General features: G+C 36.6%; 1 long non-coding RNA gene across 2 annotated transcripts in view; it reads right to left on the bottom strand.

Moving 5' to 3' along the window:
• Positions 1-10,887, bottom strand: part of LOC146993511 (uncharacterized) — a 178,526-nt gene extending 167,639 nt beyond the window's left edge. For both annotated transcript variants that reach the window (XR_015038288.1, XR_015038289.1), the window contains exon 1: positions 10,530-10,887. This is a non-coding gene — a long non-coding RNA (uncharacterized LOC146993511). The remainder of the gene's footprint in view (positions 1-10,529) is intronic.
• Positions 10,888-22,167: the final 11,280 nt, after the last annotated feature.

Genomic DNA, 22,167 nt, shown 5'->3' with positions numbered 1-22,167 from the left:
CCCTTTTTTCAGGTAGGTTACAATTTACGTATTTTTAACTTTGCAGTTGCAAAGAATCCTGTTATCTTAAGTTACTCGAAAATGCATCCTGCTATGCTAAAGTTTAAGTTTTCAATCCTTTAACATGAGCATCTTTTAAAAGTAATATGGCTGAAGAGAAATGAGTAATTTAATTTTCTCCAAAACAAATTCACTTAAGATTGGTTACACAGCGGCTGTTCCAACATTTTTTAGATGGTTTTGCTTTGTTATTTAAAAACTCTGGTGTGTATACCACGTGACTTTCTTGCACGGAATATTAAATTATACGCGTTCTTTCCTGCATTTCATTTAAACTTAATGAATTGAATTAAATCTACTTCCTTGACAGCGTATAAACCACAATAGAAAAAACGCACTCTTTAAAATTCACTACATTTGTTTAGCATAGCGACACTCTGGCGCTAGGTCCACTTAACAGCGTTACGTCTCATTCATTTTATCACTCGGAATGCGCAAAAATTATATCATCTGAAGAATTATCTAATCGTTGCCACATATTCTATTCAAATATTATAATAAATCTAAAATGATATATAAAAAAGTTAGACAAATTAAAAAGAAACAGTTGTTGTTGTGAAACTTAGTTTGTTTAGATTGGCAACAAATCTACTATTCTGTTATATAAACGAATATGGCTGCTATGGTAAAAAAAGGCTTAGCGCTCTTAAACACCTCAAATGGTTGATAGTTCTACAAATATTGCATGCAGGTTAACTAAAGGCATAAAATCCTTAACCGGAAGATAAGAACAACATAACTCAACTATTTTTAAAGCAAAAAATGCACAATTTACCAACATATAAAAATAAAAATTCTGAGCTCACTGAGCCGAGTAACAGAGTGGAGATATTTATATACATATATATATTTATTTGCTTTAGGTGCGGCCCATTGCCACCGAAAAGGGAGGTGCACAACTACATCCTATAGCTGTCCTATATACAAAATATTCGTTTCTGAGTTATACGAGATACATACATACAAACGCATGTACTAGAGAAGCCACGAAAAAAATCTCTTCATAATCCATTTTAAATCAGTTTTATAATTTTGGGAGGAGGGAGATTCTGTCCATACGTACAGATGTCACACAAAAACATCGTTAAATTGCATTCGATAGCTGTCAAAATGGATATTTTCGTTGAAATATGGTACCTGGAGTTTTTCATGATTACAATACTTGCTTTACTTCGAACAAGAAAATAAAACGGAGGGTTGGGAATGATTTTTCTAGCTGCAAATAAATTTTAGAAAGTATAAAGCATTGTTTGCTATTTGATAGTTTTGTTTTCATGGAAAATGGCGCTTTGAAAGATGTAATGTGAGGCTATATCTGTGCTCTTTCCGAAGAAAGTTATTCATATCTATTTATCAAAAAACGGCGTAAAACCTACAGTGTTTCCGATATATAAACTACGATAGATAATATTATCAACAAGAAAGGAAAAAACGTCAAAAGTTTGCTTCTAGTTGAAAATTGTTCCAACTACGTATTTAACGAAAAACAGAACGTTTCAAATGTTGCGAAGATAACATCTTTAACGTTAAAAGAAAATTCACCAAAGGATAAGTTGCAAAATCATTATAGCGCTGAATGTTATATTCAAACAAAGAAAATAATGCTGATTTGACACTTAAAAAGACGAAAACACATGATGTGCATTGTCTTTCTCCACAACATAGCGCCTAAAGCAGAAAGCGATGCAGAATTCTTTATATGAGAAGCAATTATGTGGACAAAAATGGAAAAATGCTGTCCCACTAGACAGATCTTGGATATATTTAAATGACCGCAACAAAAAAAGAGATCCATATATTATCATCAAAGAGAAGAAAAATCTTAAATCATGGTTCAAAGAATCTAAAGAAAGTTTTTCAAAGAGATTCATGATTCTTGCTGTTGTTTCGTATAACGACAGATTAAAGATAAGGAGAGTAGAGAAAATGTTAATATCAACTCTGCATATTATCAGGTACATATTTTTACCCAATTTTCAAACACGAAATATATTATCTTTTTCCTAACAGTGCCATCAATCAGTGGAGCTGCATCAAGACAAAGGAGGTCACACGTCCAAATCCACTGTTAATTTCTTGAAAACAAAAAATGGAATAAGAAACAGGTATCAAGGCCATACCCTTCACTCATATCCCCATTAAATTTCTTAACGTATCTCGCATGTATTTTTACGCTTTTGGACTTTTAAAGAATAAATTGTTCGAACGTCGACCTGCAACTCTTCGCGGACTTTGGAGAGTTGTTCAAGAAGAATGGGATCAAATACCTCTTCCGATACTATAAAAACCTTTATTGTTTTGAAACTTGCAATAATAATAAGGGTAAAAGAAGGAATTTAGGTACATGAAAATGTCTGTCTGACTTTTCTCACTTGTCTGTCTGTGCTGTAGCATCAGCACAAGCCAACTAAACTCATCGTGGCAAGGAGTTAAGATTGCACCTATCGTTGGCAAGAGCCTTGATCATCAAACAGGCGACAGTACACGACATGAAAATTTCTAAATGGCAACTATATAAGACAAATATATACAGGGTGATTCCAAATTGTTTTCACAATTTAAGAGGGGGTTAGTACTCATCCAGATGGGCAATAACTACCATAGAATATCGCATTCCACTCTGAGAGGCAGAAAACAGGAATATCAGAATTCCAACCTGAACTGACAACAGTGTTGAGAAAGCGAATGAACGAGGCCAAACGTTGCACAATCAGTTTAGTGAAAAACTCACAGCTAGTGCACAAAACGGACTGAACCGAAACCTTGGCTCTCGAGTGTCAATTCGAGCTCAGACATCGATGGCAAACATTCAAATGCACGGTTAGCATGGTCTCAATCTCGCAAACGATTGCAACAAGTTAATTATCTAATTTATTAGGGGAAAATTATCTATTAGTGGAAAAAACCTTGATATCAAGTAAAATATCAAGAAAAAAACTGCTACCTTGATATCAAGTATCAAGGAAGCAGTTTTTTTCCCTTCGCCATCGTCTGTCCCGTCCTCCTGGACTTACTGTACTCATTTAATTGAAGCACCCTTCCATGGCACACAAAGTTCTGGCAGCCGGAACACAGCATGGATATTCCATGCTAATCTCAGCACGCAGCGGAATTTGGAGTTAGTTGATAATATTCAGCCCTTGATTAGATTGCAATCGTTTGCGAGGTTGAGACCTTCCTAACCAAAGATGTGCATTTGAGTGTTTGCCATCAAAGTCTGAGCTCGAATTAACGCTCGAAAGCCAAGTTTCCGGTTCTACCTGTTTTGTGCACTCTCTCTGAGTTTTTCACTAAACTGATTGGGCAACTTTTGGTCTCGTTCATTCGCTCTGTTTAAGTTCAAGTTGGAAGTTTAATATTGTTGCGTTTTTCTTTTCTTCTGACACCAGTTGTTACGTTAATTTCTTTTCCTTCACGTTCGTACGGGGTTCGTATGGATTTGGAGTGAATAACGACGACACTTGATGAAGTATCGAAACACACTTTAGCCAGTTTTAATCAGAACAGCTCCAAAGTCACTTTTTACAGTCGTCGAAGATCTCCTATAAACACGCTGAAACTCAGCGACACAGTCTTCACACTGTCAGGCAATAACGGTGGAGACAGCTTCACTGCAAAGCTTCCATCTCTGCTTGGTTGTTCTCGGAACTCCACGTACTCTCGAGACTCTCCACACGATGCACTCGACGATATACAAGAGTATAGTTCTCGACTCAGCACAGTCCAAGACAAAACTCGACGATGCACTAATTGGCGATGCTCTAAAAGACTCTCGATGCACTCGACGACCACCTCGGCGCTAGACTTCGAGACACTCGCTCAATGACTGACTATCAGCTCGCTAGACGAGGCACACACACTAACTGACTGCGGACCATCAGAGTTTATATAGCTTTCGGCTTGTGTTCGAGAACATTCTGTGCTAAACCGGTTAGAATTCGTTCCAGAAGGTTCTCCATCCGTCCATGGTATATCGCCAATTTTGTCGCCAAATAGGCGATTTATCCTTAAATGTGGCAACCCTGCCTTCCCTTTGCCATTTTATGGTAACCCTAAAACTGCTTTGCGGGGAAGCTATCTTACCGCGCCTGTAGATTTCGTAACAATATCAATCTTTTCTGCCTCTGAGAATGAAATGCGACCCTGTGTTCTTTGGTAATTATTCATCATCTGGATGATTACTATCACCCCTCCTCATTTGTAAAAATAATCTAGTATCACCCTGTATATAGTAAAGTCTGGAAAACCAGGGAAAGTTTCAATGGTAATAAAGAATAAGAGTTATCAAACAGAACATTTAAAACACAAAAAGTTTAAGTGAAATATTTCACTCTAAACAAAGTGAAAATTATCTAAAGAATGTGCGAACATCATCTGCATAGCATAATATAAATATTTCATTCACTCAAAAAACGGGAAAAACAGTTTCACCAACTGAGTTAAAGATGAAGGATTACTGTCGTTGAACACTAAAATAACTGGCTAAGATATTACAGGATCTTCGTTCCAGAAAGTGTTCTGCAAATAGTAGAAGCATCAACGTACAGAAGGTGATAAGGGAACAAAGTATTAATAAGTATTTTTTCGTTTACGACGCTACGAAGAAAATTATCTTAAGTTCTCGAGCTTTGAAAATTGAGCCCCGAGCAACTTTTAAGACTTAAAAGTGTATTATAAAAAGAATTTCAGCAAGAGCAGGTATCCAGATATTCAGACCTTTTCCAGACTTGATAAATGACCTCAACTCTAATGATTGTTTCTGTCGATACGGTTCACCCCCTGCTCACCGAAACAAACAAACGATTCCGGACGTGCAAAAATAATCGTTCGGTTTTTGGTTTTTACTCTTTTCTCAATGATTGCCGGGACTTAGGTTTGATAGATGATCTTTAAAAGTCTTAAGTTTTTTTAGGAGGATCAATAGTTGTTGTTGAGAGTGGTTTTTCTTTCCGTCTCCTGTTAAAAAAGTCTGTGGCGGTGAAACTTTTTCCAGTCTGGGACAAGCCAACTTTAGAGTGTAAGAGGGATTTAAGGCTAATTAATCAAATACAGGGAAAGAAATTATTATTTTTTCTTTGAAACTATTGGAATGAAACTATTAAATTAGAGACATTACATCGTAGTCCCTTTCGGAGAATTATCTCTTAACGTAAGCTAAAAATTGCTGCCTAGAAAGTTATCAGTAACATAAACATCTTCAGGACGAATTAAAACCAACCAGAAGTTCGCCTATGGCAGCGGCCATGATAAGACGTGAAGTCATACTGTGACGTGTCATAGCTTAATTTTCATTGCACGGGACATACTCAGAAGGCTTACTCTATTTATTCTAACCTCCATGGTTCAGACAAAGAACGTAACGCTTCATGTTAATATGGCATATTTATGGAAATAAAAGTTGCATCCTGCAAATTAATATGCCGTTACTAATTTGTGTTATAAATCCTATTGTTACGAAGTGGCCAGATGCGGTGGGATAGCTTCCCCACAAAGTGGGGTATAGGGTTGCCAGAAAGTGGCAAGGAAAGGTAGGGGTGCAAAATTTGGTGCGGAATCGCCGATTTGGCGACAAAATTGGCGATATATCATAGATGGAGCGAGAGCATTCTACAACGAATTCTTACTGGTTTTCCCGAGACTATTCTCGAAGGCTGGTCAAAAGCTGTATATTCCCTGCTTATACGCGGAGTAAGTGAGTATCTAGAGTACGTTGAGTTCAGTAATAGTGATATGAGTTTAGAGATTATCTCGAGAGTGATCGACTGAGTCGGGAGCTGCACTTTAGTGCTTTGTCGCGAAACTGTCTTAATACAACAAATAATAGTCAGCCAGTATAGAAAATCAACGAAGAAATAACGGTAAAGAGAGCTAGGGGTTTGTTAACCTTTTGAAGACGGGTTGGCCATTATAGTGGCCATAGAGTCCTCTCTTTGAAAAGACGGGGTTGTCCACTTTAGTGGCCATGTCTTTTTCCCCCATTTTCCAGGCTGAAAAGTGGGGTAAAATGTCAAATTTGACTTCCCTGGGATTTTAATCACTTATCTCTTTCAAAGGTCTTCCTTTTGCAACATAGATGCACCCCTCTGAGAATCCATTAAACTACACACAAGAATCTTTGTTGCAAATAGGAGGTGATTTTTTAAAGGGGGGAAAGCATTCGGTTCAAGATTCCCCGTACCTCAAAAGATTAATGTATTGCTCGAACATTGGCTTTAAAAAAAAAAAAAAATCTTCAAGGGGAAAAACAAATATTTGGCAAAGCTCTTGCCTGATCATGAAATATTCATGCTTGGCCTATTTTGAATTTGAATTGGATCAATCCGTAAAGAAAAATTAGTAAACTGAGTAGGAGACAAAAAGGAATACGAGCAAATAAATTGAAATAAAAATTAGATGAAACAATTTTCAAGGCTTCGACGGTGCAATAGAAGTAGAACTCATCTGCAGACTGAAAGGTCTCAAATTCATTTCTGGTATAAGAAGAACATTTTGAAGTGACAGTAATTTACTGATAGCTTTGCGTTTGGAGTGGATTTCGTGGATTTGGAGTGATTGATGACCACACTTAATGAAGAATCAAACCACAACTTATTCCTCAGTATCACACAGGACAGTGCCAAAGCTGCGTATGCAATGATACTACATGTTATTTGAAAGCAGTTAATTATAAATTATGTACTGTACAGTTTTACCTTGCACACTGAATATTATAAATAATGTAATGATGCAATACAGTGACATTATACTGCTTCTTTAGACCATGTACCAAAGCAATAATTATCGCTTCCTCCGTTACTAAAATAAAACTCAGTAAATTTTAAAATAATTCAATGAAACGAATTTAATTTAGTTTGAGTAAATACTAAACTAAATTCAGTGGCGCAACAGCCCTAGTGGGCCGCAGCCTGCAGTGCCATTTTCTGCTTTCTTGACCTTTGACTCCAGAGGGCATCAGCATATGCTCTGGGCAAGTGGTCAGCTTGTCGCAGGACCTCCTGTGTTTAGTCTCCAAGCGAACTCGGGACTCATTTTAGCGACCCACTTGTAGAGACATTAGGATTTTTTTAAAGCCGGACAGATGAAAAATTAGCCTTCGCCGGCAATCGAACCACGGACCTCTGGAATACCGGGCCAGCGTGCTGAACCACTACACCACGAAGGCACGCTAGGGAAGTGGGAGAATACCTTATATACTCCCCCTTTTAAAGGGCGACTGCGGTTTTTAGCGGACCCAATCGCCAAATCCTGGGCGTGGAGAATCATCATCCAACACCCTTTTAGTTAGGGCGCCACTGTAGAGACATTAAGTATTTTGGAAGCAGGAAAGATGAAACATTAACAACGCGGTCGCCGGGAATCGAACCGCGGAATACCGGCCCAGTGTGCAAACCACTACACCACGAAGGCACGCTAGGGAAGTGGGAGAAATACCTTATACACTTAAGTGAAGAAAGGCTGAGTCAACCTTGCCCGGCCCTGAGCTGTGGTGCAACTGCGGGACGCGCTACCTACTTCGCCACCGGGAAGTATAGTTTAAGTAAATAGTGCAGCAAATATCTTTCCCAAAATTACTTGTTTTTTATGTGTGTTAAAATAAACTCTGACATTTACATAGTTAATATATAATATTAATAAAAGAGGCTTTTGGTGCGATATATCTTATTCATAGGCTGTAGAATTATTTTCACTCAATGATCGTTGCTCGTCACCTGAAAATAAATTTCTGTATTTAATCTAAAACAGTAAGGAATCTTTGCCATGGGCGTAGTTATCAAATTTGGTTTATAATAACACTAAGCCTTTTAGAATTAGCGCGGGAAGGTAAAGCGCTTTAGCTATCCATATATTTTCATATATGGATATTTGTATTAAAACTTCACTCTTTCTTTTATACAGGAACTGATTTAACTACTCTTTCATAAAACGTATGAATGCAATTGCACGAAAAGCAAATAATCTTTTTGAATCCCAGAAGGAACAAAGCGAGTGCTTCGTATCCCAAACTCAAGAGAATTGGAAATTGAATTTAAAGAAAAGGAGCCCGTTCCGTGATTCCGAGCAAACAAAAGCCCCTAGATTATTCATTACTAAATCCGCTACTAGAAGCACTTTATTGTTTTGTCTGGAAACATTCGGGCGTTTAAATTCCATACATCTTTCACCTCCTCCACATTGCGAGAATTGCTCGTCATTAAAGTCTCGCATTCTTCTATTGTTTGAGACGCAACAGCTAACGTTTCCTGTTTTGTAATTAAAATGTTTCACCGAGGAGAGCATTCAGCATTCTGCGGAAAATCACCCGTGCATTTGGTAAACATAATAACGCGAGCAGTTAATTTCGCAACTCTGCGCCATTTTGGAGTTTCTGAAAAGAGATCGAATCGTCTGAATTGAAATGGTATATAAATAATTTTTGGCGGAAGTGATTTGTGATGAAGAGTTTTCCCCCTTTCTGTTTATTATCTACTGGAAGACAAAAGGGGAGAGTTTGTTCATTATTTAAAAAAAAGAAACAAATATACAAAATATCAATAAATCTATGAATGGAATTTTTACGTTAAAAGAATGTATAATACTGAAAGAAAAAGCTCCTTAACAAACCCATTGTTGGTACCTTATTTAAAAGAAAGGTGACTCCTCTTTTATCCCCCCCCTATGGTTTTCTTTGTAAAGAAAAATATCTGATGAATACAACCACAATTGTACGGAATATTAAATTATTCATTATCATTTTCTCCTGCATTTCATTTAAACTTATTTCCTCGAATTTCATTAGAGATATATTTCTCATCCTATTAATTCAGTTCTCACCTCGCGGGAAAGCAAAGATACATAAAATCTCAAAATATTTTCGTTAAAAATTGAAAAATATAGAAAAACATAAAACACCAAATACAGCTAAAACAAGTAAAAAAAATTACGATTAAAATTACAGTTTCTAAGTGGAAACAAGCAATTCGCCAGCAGGCAATAAGGCAGATTTTTCGGAGCACAAAACGGGAACTTTACTCTTGATCCCACTCGGCAAAAAGACACTGAAGGGGCAAAAACTAAATTCACTATTCTGCAAAGTTTCAGTAGTCAACAAATATTGCTGATAAAATAACCAAAAATTAGGCTTAGCCGCATTTAAACAACTTTTAAATTGTTGATAATTCTACAAATATTGCATGCAGATTAATTAAAGGCATAAAAACCTTAACCGGAAGATAAGAACAACATGATTCAATCATTTTTAAAGCAAAAAATGCAGTTTACAAACATATAAGAATAAAGAAACTGAGCACACTGAACCGAGCCAACAGAGTGAATATATATATATAATGTTGTATGATCTTAAATTCATTTAGTGCGAAAACAAGTTACTACTACTTGTGCAAATTTTATACTTTTGGCGCTGCTGATTGCTACCAAAACGGGAGGTGCATGTTATAGCAGTCCTATGTATAATATTTCAACGTTCTGAGGCTACTCGTTTTTGAGTTATGCGAGAAACATACATACGTACGTACGTACAGACGCCACGAAAAAAATCTCTTTTGAATCCATTTTAAATCAATTTTATAATTCGTTTGAGGAAAAAGAGTCCTTCATTCTCTCCTTAAGTACAGATGTCACGCAAAAGCATCGATAAATTGTATTCGTTAGCTGTCAAAATGGCTATTTTCGTTGAAATATGATACCTGGAAATTTTCGTGATTCTAATACTTTCTTTACTTTGTATAAGGAAGTAAAAAATGAGCAAATGTACGAAATTCAAGATATCCATAAATCTATGAGTGAAATATTGCGTTAAAAGAACATATAATACTGAAAGAAAACGCACTTTAACAAGCCCATTGTCGATACCATATTTAAGAGAAACGTAACTCATTAACTTTGTCTCCCTCTTTTTTGTAGGGGAAAAAAAAGTTTGTTGATAATGTAGTACATTTCCTCTCTCAGAAAATTATTAGTGGATCTTTTTCTATATTATCTACAAAAGTTGAAACATTATCTTAAGGATCCTACATAATTATATCTTTGTGAGGTCCACATAGAAGTAACGAAAGTTCATTTAACTGTACGCGTTGCATAAATTAGAAGGAATTTATGTAGAACAGGTAACAGGATTATTTGATCTCGAGAAAAACACTTCTTCTCATTAACTTATAAGGTTTATTGCCATTACTCTTATATTACATTAAAAGCAAATTTTGTGGTTTATTAGTCAGATAGAAATATTCTAAAATACCGTGAAAATTATAGAAATTTATAAAAATCGAAAAAAAGAGAGTACAACGACAATATATATACAATATAATTTGTAATTATCGCAAGCACACTGGAGCAATTTGGCGATTTCTTTTAAAAAGAATGGTCATTTCAAATCGGAGAAAGTTATATATTTTATATCATATATATTATTAGGTACATATTTTAATTTTAGTTCAATATATCTCTCGGGAAAAAATTATGAAACTACTTACAAATAGGTTATTGTATCTTCCGCATGTTATTCTAGTCTCCCACAGTCTTACTAGGTATTTCTAACTCTTCCAAGCAACATTTAACACTCGTTAATTCTTTATTCCAGGCTGTATGCAAGTCTGACTGCTGTAGTAAATGACAGACGACTATTCTGGAACCAATTAACCGTTTCGGAAACCGACGTGTTCGTGACTCCTTTTTCACGCTTCATCATGAAATGCGAATTTGAATATTCCATCCTTTGTGGCAAAATACTAAATTCCTGCAATCATTTTAAAGAACCTGCAATCATTTGAAGGCGAATCCCACAAGCGCATATTTCAAAATTCAACTGAAAAATAAAAATATAGCAATTTGCCTTTAGAACCTCTGATACAACCACAACAGGTGAAGTTGCTTATTCAAACTTACAGTTATCGATATGGTGACCTGAAGAACTATCGTTTGCCACAGTTTGGCGACTTCTGAAAGTTTGGCGGTTTCTGCGAAGATGGTTGCGATAATACCAAAGTACCATATAATTTTACAGACATGAAATATTTGTATAGAACAAATAATTTATTTCCTAAACAATATTGATTAATTGATTATATTATCTCCTATGTTTAATTAAAGTAGAATTATTTTAAAAGAGTGAATCCATATTGGTAAGTTATATTTTGAAAGATGTTTTGAAGTAACTTGAAAGTAAAATGTTAATAATGTTTTAACGGGGTCTGGAATTAAATCATCAGGAAGAACAAAATTTCAATTGTAAAAGGAGAATTAAATTAAAAACATGTAATCATTGTCATTGATCGGAAATTAGTTGACTTTTCAAGGGGAACAAACCAACTCTCGTTCAATGAACAATAATTAATAAAAATACGTAAATACTAAGGTGTTTCGTCTTTACTTGAGTTATAAGGTAAAGCCAAACCAGCAATTGTATTCAAGCCAAATATTTCCGCGAATAGAAGGGATTACGAACCAATGCTGATACTCAAAGAACTTATTCTTATGAAGCATTTTAGCCAATTCAATTTGGAGTAAAAAGCAATTTCTGTAGAGAAATCCATGTAAAAATTACGATTCATGGTCATACATTTTTTAGTCTGATGCGATTTGGAAGCTACATAAAAAATAAACTAATTCTCTCTCATTATATCGGAAACAATGGCACGCAGGTTTCAATGATTTTCGTCTTTCTAATTAATTGATCGTAAAAAGTCAAGTTCCAGCCAATATTTCATCTATATTCAATTCTAATCGATTAAATGTGGCAAAAAATGGATCATAATTGATCATAAATCAATAACGTGAACAAACAAACACACAGGCATTCTTCTTTATATACATAGATTTTGTAAAACTTACACATTTTTGATTAACAAACTCTACGATTTGAAAGCGAGCGGTAGCAACAATTTTCGAAATAAAATATTTTTATTTCCAACGCGCGAGACTGTTGCCACTCGAATTCGTGCTTTCAGAGTTTTTAATTAATGTTTCGGCTGATTAAAGTCGTACGAAGATGGAAATAGTCAAAATGGCTTCCCACGAGTTTTTGGAATCGGGAATAATGTAGTTAATGTTTGCCAATGCTATTTTTATTTCATTGTAAAACTTAAATATTTTTATTAACAAACTCTTACGATTTGAAACGGAGCAATGGCAACGCTTCTCGGATAAAGCCGATTTTCATTTCCAGCGTGCAAGAATGTTGCCGTTTGGAAAAAGGAGTGCACAAATTAACGCTTTCAGAGCTTTTAATTAACATCTCTGATTTTTAATTTTTTTTGTGGAAAAAAGTGGACTTCGACCTGTGCCAGAACCCAGAAAAGAATTGTTGAAAGTTTGGTGACGATAGCTATAGTGGTGACTGAGTTAATAGCGAACTAATAAACACACAGACATTCTTCTTTATATATATATTAGCATAGATGAAATGGCACAAGAAACGTTTTTAATATCTAATAGAAGTGTTATTGTTTTCAGTTAGCGAAGAAATGTTATCCGTTGCAGAAAATGATCAGAAACACGACAATATATTATGGTCAATGAAGGATGTATAAAATCTTTCATTAAACTTCTCCGCGAATAAAAGTTCTATGCGTATCAGCGTAAGTTTTTGAATCACTTAGAAAAAGTTGTTTTATCTGTACTTCTTAAGAATATTTTAACCAAGTGATATGTACTTTTTAAAGTTGTTATTTTTCTGTTCATGATATTTTGCGTTGAGAAAGGAAAAATAAACAAAAAATTGTTATTTTCTTTGGGTTGAATTTTAAATTTATTAAAAAATAAAAATTTTATTTTATTAAGGATCATAAAAGACACTATTCTCACGCAAAAAGCAAAGCAAACTATTTGTGTAATTTTATTGTTTTTTTTTATTTTTTTACTTGTTTTCTGGTTTTTTATGGTACATTTTTCTTTGAAATGTTGTTGTGACTTACCTCAATTGTCTGACAGTTACATCATCACAATAACAGCCTTGAGCACCTTTCAGGTGACAGTGCGAGTTAGCTCAGTCCCCCCTAATTTTGATGGGCAGCACCCCAGGGGGGTCACGGGTCCGAAAGTCTTCCCCTTCTTCCCCTACCATTAACCACTCTAGAGGACTTTCGACTCGCCGCATATTTACAGTCCCCGCATGCCGCACAGACACTATACTTTTAAAAACATCCATGCCTTCTCCGGGTTTCGAACCCGGCTCCTTCGGTACGTAGTCAGCGTCGCTAACCTCTGTCCCGGTACGGTGGCTCTTTTAAATGTTGGAGTGTAAATAAATTCAGATCGAAAGTTTAATTTAGGGCTAATTTTAATTTATTTGGATGAAATAAATGTTTAAAACTCTATCGACGGAAGGCGTGTCGACAGGAAAAATCACGGCCAAAACAGATCTGAAAGAGTAGTAAATAATTTCATCTTTTAGGCGGGTATTTGACAATTTTTTTAAAAATGACTTGCACGATATATACCAATTTCGTTGCATAGGAATAATTCTCTTTATTTTGATTGCGATTGTTACTATCAATCTGATATAAGTATTCCTTATCAATTATATATTCACTTTAATATTTAGCCCTGCCAAGAAATGTCTGATTTCCTTCAGTTTTAATATGTGTGAACTCTTCCATTTCGCTCTGCAACTTAATTGTTTCAAGCTATCAAGAATTCTTATCTATGTTGTAAATAGATAAGAATGGTGTTCAAAAACGGTGGTTATAGTCTCAAATTCTTTAAATATTCATTCTAGTTTTACGTCTGCTTACACACTTCCTCAGAATAACTTAAAGAATTTTATGAAAATAATTTTAAAATTTTGTGTAGTTCTGTGCATATTAAATTTAATTTTCATGGGTAGTCTTTCTTTTATGGAAAAGGATAATAATCAAATATTGAAATTTTAATTTACTGTTGTAAAGGATAAAATGGAAACGGATGCTCCTTAAAAATTATTTTCAATAAATAATTTTTCCTGAACCGCTGGTAGGAAAGATGTGCTATAGAATTTTCAAAGTAATTTCAAAGATAAAATTAATATTTTTAAAACGCATTTCACGTACATTCCTCTCGAACTTCTTTTATTAGCATCAAGAAACGTCTGATATCAAAATGCTGTCATACCACACTAAAGTAGGTTTTAAATATTAAAAAAAGGTGTTGTAGAATTATTTTTTTATACTTAGTCTGGTTTATTTGATTACGGCAAAGCCTCGAGGGCCTAAGGGATGCCTTCATGGAGGGTGTTCTAAGGTAAACTGGCTCGTATACACGTTATGCACGGGGAAAGTCACGAAAGCGCCCATGCAGCCGGCCAGTTCTCGGAATTCGAACCTCAAACCGAACTACCAGTGTTCAGCAACTTTACCGCTCAGCCGCTGGTGGGCACTGAAGCACTGAATTAGAATTTTAATAATTTTAAATCGATATCACGAAATGAAACAACGCGGATTAAAAATAGCGATGTATGTTATCAATATTTTGGGATCCTAAATAAGGATTTCTTTATTGTTTGGTATGTTTTTCTTCTATACCTTCTACGGTTGGAAAAGATTGATTCTCTGCGTAATGGAAGTTTCAGTCATTATTCATGAAGAAAGAGACCCCCTGTTGATTTTCCAAATGCACTGAATATTTGTAATTGAAAATATTATTGCTAATAAGTAACTATTAATTTCTTCTGAATACATTTCCGGAAGGATTTTATTGCTTTCATGTAATTACAGCAAAGCCTCGAGGGTTATTTGCCTTCGTGGAGGACGTTCTAAAGAAAACTATCTCGCATATACGTTACAGATATGGAAAACCACGAAAACGCCTATGCAGCCAGCACGTTCACTTATTCGAATCTCGGACGACCGTACTATCAGTGTTCAGCGGCGGATCTAAAAAATAATGAAAGAAGTTGGTTAAAACCTTTAAATAAAAACCTCAGTACATACGATACTTCTTTAATATCGCAGCCACCAACCATATTTGGCGATTTTAGATTTGAGCCAAGATCTCGGCTGTAATCTCGCCAAACTCGTGAAGCGTTAATGTAAAAATAAACAACACAATATATAATAATAACAATAATACTCACATATGGTTTCCTAAGAATGTTTTTACGAAGCCTTCCCATTATTATTATTATTATTATTTTACCGCATGTAATTGTTCCAGTCAACTGCAGTACTTTCACACATTAAACTTTTTGTGACACCATTTCAAGAACATTAAACTTTTTGTGACACCATTTCAACACATTAAACTTTTTGTGACACCATTTCAAGGACGTCAACTTCTCTGCCCAAGAATACAAAAATCTAATACCGGTGACGAACGATATTCAGGAACCTGTTGAACCAATTTCCAACATGCAGGCCCTTCTTTTCACAATTTTTAGCAACGCATCTACAAATGGTTTCGTCGTCAACACAAAGTTTCATATTGTGGCCATTTTCACATACTCGTTTGTCAGGTAAAAAGACTCTTTTCTTCAAAAAAATGGTACGGCATCCACCTCATTACTTGGTAAATTAAAGATGGTTAAAGTCATAATCACACAAAAAAGCAATGAATATAATGAAATAAACAATGCGAGTTCGAAAACCTCATCATAAATGAATAATATAAGACAAGCGGCGAGAGCAAAAACTCAACACTGTGCTCGCAACACGATCGCTTGGCGAGATATAAGAACACGCAGCCAGATTTTGCAAGATCTGGTGGTAGTTTGTAGGTGGCAAGACTTCTCGGTTGATTGGCGATTCAATCTCCGGGCCACTGTAACAAAAAAGAAGTATCTACGTAGACTATCTACATTTACACACAGGTATCTACGGCATTGAGTCACTTTTTATTGTAGAGGAAAATAGATTTTCCGGTCATACACTACTACCATTAATCTATTAAGAAAGGCAGTTATTTGCTGGAATTCTTTGTTGTTGGTGTGGACTAATGCTCACTTGTCTAACATAAAGTCAGCCCAAGCTTACAAAATTCCTCTTTGCAAGAAGCGTAAAATACGCGTGTCCAACAGCTTTGAGCACCTTACAGGTGACAGTGCGATTTACCTCAGTTCCACCCCTCAATTTGGACGGACAGCACACCGAGGAGACAGCTACGAGGGTCTAACAGCGTTCTTTCCCTACCATCAACCTCTCGAGAGAACTTTCGGCTCGCCGCATATTTGGAGTGCCTCCATGCCGCACGGACACTATACATTTACAAACATCCATGCATTCTCCAAGATTCGAACCGGATTCTTCGGCATGGCAGTCGACGACGCTAACGATTATACCGGTTCGGTGGCGGAATTCTTTAATGGTCAGTGTGATACTATCCATTAAAAACCGTACTACAATATAATGTCTGCTTCAATGTTCTTGCATGCACCGCCCAGCCGTTAGTGATGCTGTTATAATAATGGGACCGGGTTCAAATCCTGGAGAAGGCATGGTTGTAATAGTCCGTCCCTTAATAGGAAGCAACGGTAGCCACTTGTTAGGTGCTTTCGTAATGAAATGGTCACCACTTCCGGCCCTTGTAGTGGCGCAAAGCTAATGGCTATTAAATAAAGCGCCCGGCCATTAAAAAAAATGTTCTTGCAGGCAAACAACACTCGTTTCAGAACATTCGTTTGAAAGGTTTAGGAGCAAGTGTTATATAACTTAAACCTCATTCGTAGAGATTCCCATTTTTTTTTCATAAAATTAAAGACAAGTTTGGGTGCGAAGCGTTTTGCTAACGACTTGAGAATTTTACCCAAATAACTATATTTCTCATGACGACAGATATGTATGAGGAGATACATAAAAGCTTGTCTCGTTTTATGGTAAGTTTCTTGTGGCAGGATAAACGTATGCAAAAAATTGTTCCATGGCATGATAATTGTCTACTGCCGCCTAATCGGTAAAGAGGTTAGCATCATCAACTGCCCTGCCGAAGGCCCCGGATTCGAATCCCGGAGAAGGCATAGATGTTTGTAAATGTATAGTGTCGGTGCGCCATGGAGGCACTCCAAATACGCGGCGAGCCTAAATTTCTCTCAAGAGGTTGATGGTAGGGGAAGAGCGGTGGTAGACTCTCGGAGCTGTTTCCTCGGGGTGCTGTCCATCAAAATTGGAGGTTGGAACTGAGCTAAATTGCACTGTCACCTGTAAGGTGATCAAGGCTGTTGCCAACGACACGCGTATTTTACGCTCCCTGCAAAGAGGAATTTCGTAGGCTTGGGCTGACTATAGGTTAGACAAATGAGCATAAGAAACAACAACATAATTGTGTGCCCGTGTCTCCGTACAATAAAAGTGTGACGCATGTATTGTCGAAAGAAAAGGCTTTTGTTTTTGTAATTACTTTCCTTTACGTTTTATTACCAAATAAGTAACACTTTTTGATAATTCTAAGTAACTTGCCACAAATAGGGGGGGGGCAAGTTAAAATGCTATCCATTATTCAAACTGAGTTCTAAATATTAAAAACAAATTACAAATACTATTTTTTAACTTTGGTTTAGTATCTTTAGTGAAAGATTTTTAAGTTTTAAAAACATCTTTTTAAAAGCTTCATTCGAAATCCTTTCGATAAAAAAGTACTTTTAACCATGAAAGTACCCAGTATTCCCGCAATTAGGAGAAATTGTAGCGCATGAAATTTTTCAGTTCTTTTCATGCATCGATATACCGTCCACAATTTGTCTTAATTACGCTCAAACATCATTACAAGTGAAAGAAAACACAGTAAGTTTAAGAAAGAAAAAAAAAATTACAGCCCCAAGTCAGAAAAGCGACCCAGCGTAAAATTAATCTTGGTCTCAGATATAAAAAGATCGAAAATTAGCCCTCAGGTCCGAAACAAACAAACTAATTATTATCAAATAAAAAAGGAAATTCGATACTTTTCGCCTTTTAATTGAAACACCCAAAAAAATTTTGTTGCCTTCACACAACAAGTCCTTTAACTTCCATAATGAGGCGGGAGGATTTCAAATGTTTTGTTGCCAAAGCCCAAGTGTCAATCTTTAGCTTCGAAAAAAGGTAATATTTTAAAAATTTAAATGGGCATTTTTTTTTCATTTTTCGGCTTTTCAGTTTATGCCTGCGGGAACAAGAACTGAAAGAAAAAAAATTGTTTTTCTTTGGAACGAGATACAATTATATTAATTATGATATAATTCACTTGCTGGGAAAAAAATAACAAATGATTTTTATGAAATTGTTTAAATACTCGACATCATTCCTTTCCTATGCATAGAATTTCGGTAAGATGGCAACACTAAATATCTTTTGTGGTACCATTTTTTTTAAAGTGACGTGCATTAATAATAAGCATGCAATTGTTTCATATTTACTAAAATAGTTTTATATTTACTCACGTAATTGCTTTCAGTCGTTATATTGTTACGAATTTTGTATTTAAAAAGCTAATGTTAGTTCAATTATAAATTAAATGGTTTAAAATTTCTACCCATGCCTGCTTGTCCCTCTCTGAAGCTATCGACATATGATGGGAAGACTTCCTGGCAGGTGTATAAGACACAATTTTCTATCGTGGCGGATTGCGAATGGATGAGATTCCCAAGCTAAGGCCTGTCATCTCGCCGCTTCTTTAAGAGCCGACGCAGCGGATATCCTTCAGACTTTTCCCGAAAACAAAAGATTAGATTTCGAAGCTCTTCCCGGCGCCTTGGAGCTGCGCTTTGGGGAGAAGTGTTTAAGACTACAGCAGACTCCAATTAAAATCTCGTTAACAGAAGCCTACCGAAACACTTCAGGAGCTCGCCACGGATGTTGAAAGGCTGTCCCATCTCGCCTTTTCGGAATGCCCAACAGAAACAAGGGAAATCCTGTCCTTGCAAATACTTCATCGATGGCATCCGGGATCCTGAAATACAAAAAGCTCTGCGAATGGCGGATGTGAAGGACATTGCTTGCATTGCGAGGGGGCGCTGCACCTGCTGTGATAGTTTGGGCGACCACTGGGTACACGACACGCACATCTCTAGTTCGGATCGAAGGTAATTTGAACACAGATCTGTACTTTTCTGACATCTACCGTACAGTGGTTGTGAACTATCTTCGACGCCATCTTGCAACAAGATAATGTAAGACCACATGTTGCACGTTGTGTTCTAACATTCCTCGATAAGCGGGGTATTCGATTGCTTCCTGGCCTACTCGGTTTCCAGATCTGTCACCCACTGAAAACATCTGGTCATTGGTTGCTGAGAGACTATCCTGCCACCCCTCTCCAGCTAATATGGTTGATAAAGTGTGGCATAGAATGAGTTGACCGTTTCAGTCATCCAAACCCAGTTTGATTCCATGCCTAACCGGAAGGGCCGTTTTATCTATCAGGGGTGGCAGCTGTTTCTACTAATTTCGCACCCCTGTAAACCCCAAAATTGCTTACAAAGATCGGTACGTCTCTGGCATCTTATGTCCAGTGGTTGTGCCCTATCCTCGAGGCCTGCCAAACATCATCTTTCAACAAGTTAATGCAAGATCACATGTTGCGCGTCGTGTTCTGACCTTCATCGATACACAGGGTATTCGATTGCTGCCCTGGCCTGCCCGGTCTCTAGATCTTTCACCCACTCAAATAGCCCGCATCCCTCTCCAGATAATACGGTTGATGAAGTGGGGCATAGACTTGAAGCAGCATAGAATGAGTTGCCAATTTCAGTCATCCAAACCCAATTCGACTCCATGCCTAACCAGGTAAGGGCCGTTTTAGCTGTCAAGGGTGGCAGCTCTTTCTACTAATTTCGCACCCCTGTAAACCCCAAAATTGCTTACAAACTTAATCATTTGTATTCCCGCGATCCTGTTTACGTACAATAAGTATCTTCTTTGTATTTACTTTCCTTCACAGTGTTGCAGTTTTAATGGCCAGCAGTGTATTACAAACCGTTGTTTGGTTTGTAGTTAATAAGCGAAAACAACGACGAAAGAGGAAAAAAAACTCTTTCTCATATTGAATAACTTCTTGATTTGCTAGACCCAAAAAACAACACAAATTCTAGATATTAAATGAGCTTGAAGAATTGCAATATCTAAATCTTGTACAATCAATTCCTAGCATGAAGCCATTTATTTCTTGTCTTGTTCTTAGTCCGAACGAATCTTATACATCTGACTGCGGGTACAAAATTCAGAAACGCAGGGGGGGGGGAAGGAAGAAAAATCGGTACTTTTTCTTCCTGCGATTTTCTACCTAGGCGATCGGAACATATCTTATGTATATTCAGTATAAAAAGTGAACGCATTATTAACTGATCCTGCGTTTGGACGGTTAACTGTAACTTCCGGCAGACTATCTTTTTGTGACTGTATTATTTCTGTTATTTCTCAAATAGGCTGGATATATACTCTTTCGTATTAAGTTACAAAAGTACTAAATTGATTTGGTTTGGTTTATTTTAACTATGGCAAAGCACTCGAGGGCTATCTGCGTAAGGAAATGGAATGCCTTCGTGGAGATATTTCTGGGGGAAACTGGCTCGAATTCAAGTTACACAACGGGAAAAGCACGAAAACGCGCATGCAGCCAGCCAAATCACGAAATTCGAACCGCGGACCACAGTACCAGTGGTCGGCTCTCCGTAAGGGTAAACGTAAGGGCCTCTCCGTAAGGGCCTTTAAGAAGGCCTCCGTCCTAAGAACAAACCAAGCGGAGTAATGCTAACTCAGAAAAAAATTCGACAGAACTTGGCCGACCGGATGTTTGTGTCTTAGACTGAGGTAACTGTTGTCTCTAACTACCGTAGGTGATGCTGCGTACAATTCACTGATTTATGTTGCATACAATAAATATGCATTGCCTGGAAGGTGAAGTTACATTACACAGCACTACATTACGTTTAAATTATACACATGATAAAACAGTACTAAATACGATACATTACACTGCATGAGGATACATTGCGGTATACAATACACTGGATAAGTGTACAATTTACAGTTTGACATGTGCGGATTACATTACATTTAAATTACAGTAAAGAATAAATTACATTGCTTGAATATACTGCACGGTACACGATACATTAATATCAGAGTACAAATTTAACATGCATTGCCTGAGATTAGGAGAATGTTAGTACAGCTTAAAGAAATGACAAGAGTATATACAAGAAAGAGCAATATCGAGATATCTTATTTATTTATTTTTTAAAATTTGTGTATTTTTTAAATACATAATTTATACATTTTTTTTTTATTTTTTTGCCTTGGGGAGGACTCTCTACGGGAAACTGGCTCGTATACACGTTACACATGAGGAAAAACACGAAAACGGCCATGCAACCAACCCATTCGCCGGAATTTGAACCTGAGACCGAATTACCAGCGTTCAGCGATTTTACTGCTTGGCCGCTGGTCGGCCAGAGGTAGTTAAGTTATTGTCATATAATGTAGAAAAACTTTACAAAAGTTTATAACCACTGGCAATGTCTTTCTGCCTAGTTTAACTATAACTGTAATTATCCCAAATCGAAATATATAATATCCGTACAATGCACCAATGTAGTGTATGCAAGGAAATATGTAAATCATGCAACAGAAGCCCCTAATGAAAGTATGCACATTTTGTATTATGGGTATTGAGCATATTTCCGCACAGCGCTTCTGCTTTACCCACACATTACTATGTCTCATATGTTTCTTCTGTGTGCAATATTTGCATTTATGTGCTCTACGTGTTTCTATATGTATTCTATGTGTCATATTATGTATTCTCGTGTGTGTTTTTATGTCTTTATGTTACGTAATTTCGAGTGTGTTTTTATGCTTTTACGTTTAATTTTGTATATCTATGTGTTTCAGCTTATATGTGTGTTTTAGTGTTTAAAGCTATCCTTTATATTCTTTTTAAGTTACTTTGAGTTATTAATAACGTCCTATATAAAATCTACTTGACATCTAGCCCCTGTATGGCCATGTAAACTCCCGGTGCAGCCTCACGGGGCTCCAGCGAGTTGCTTCTTCGAGATAGTGGAGGACGTGGGACATATGCCTGTTTACCTATGTTATACGCCAGGCGTCCCCGTCCTCCGTCACCTGTCACCTGCCTAGTTTAACTCTCATTTGAATATCTCAATACACTCTCGGGGCGGGCCTTTTGCGGCTCTAGGGAGGTGTTGCCTCTAGTTAAGGGAGGGCGTGG

Source organism: Stegodyphus dumicola, chromosome 12 (assembly GCF_044657685.1).
Source record: "Stegodyphus dumicola isolate Sdum_Otavi_A_Nest chromosome 12, ASM4465768v1".
NCBI classification, from domain to species: domain Eukaryota; kingdom Metazoa; phylum Arthropoda; class Arachnida; order Araneae; family Eresidae; genus Stegodyphus; species Stegodyphus dumicola.
This window is presented reverse-complemented; position numbering and strand designations above follow the sequence as displayed.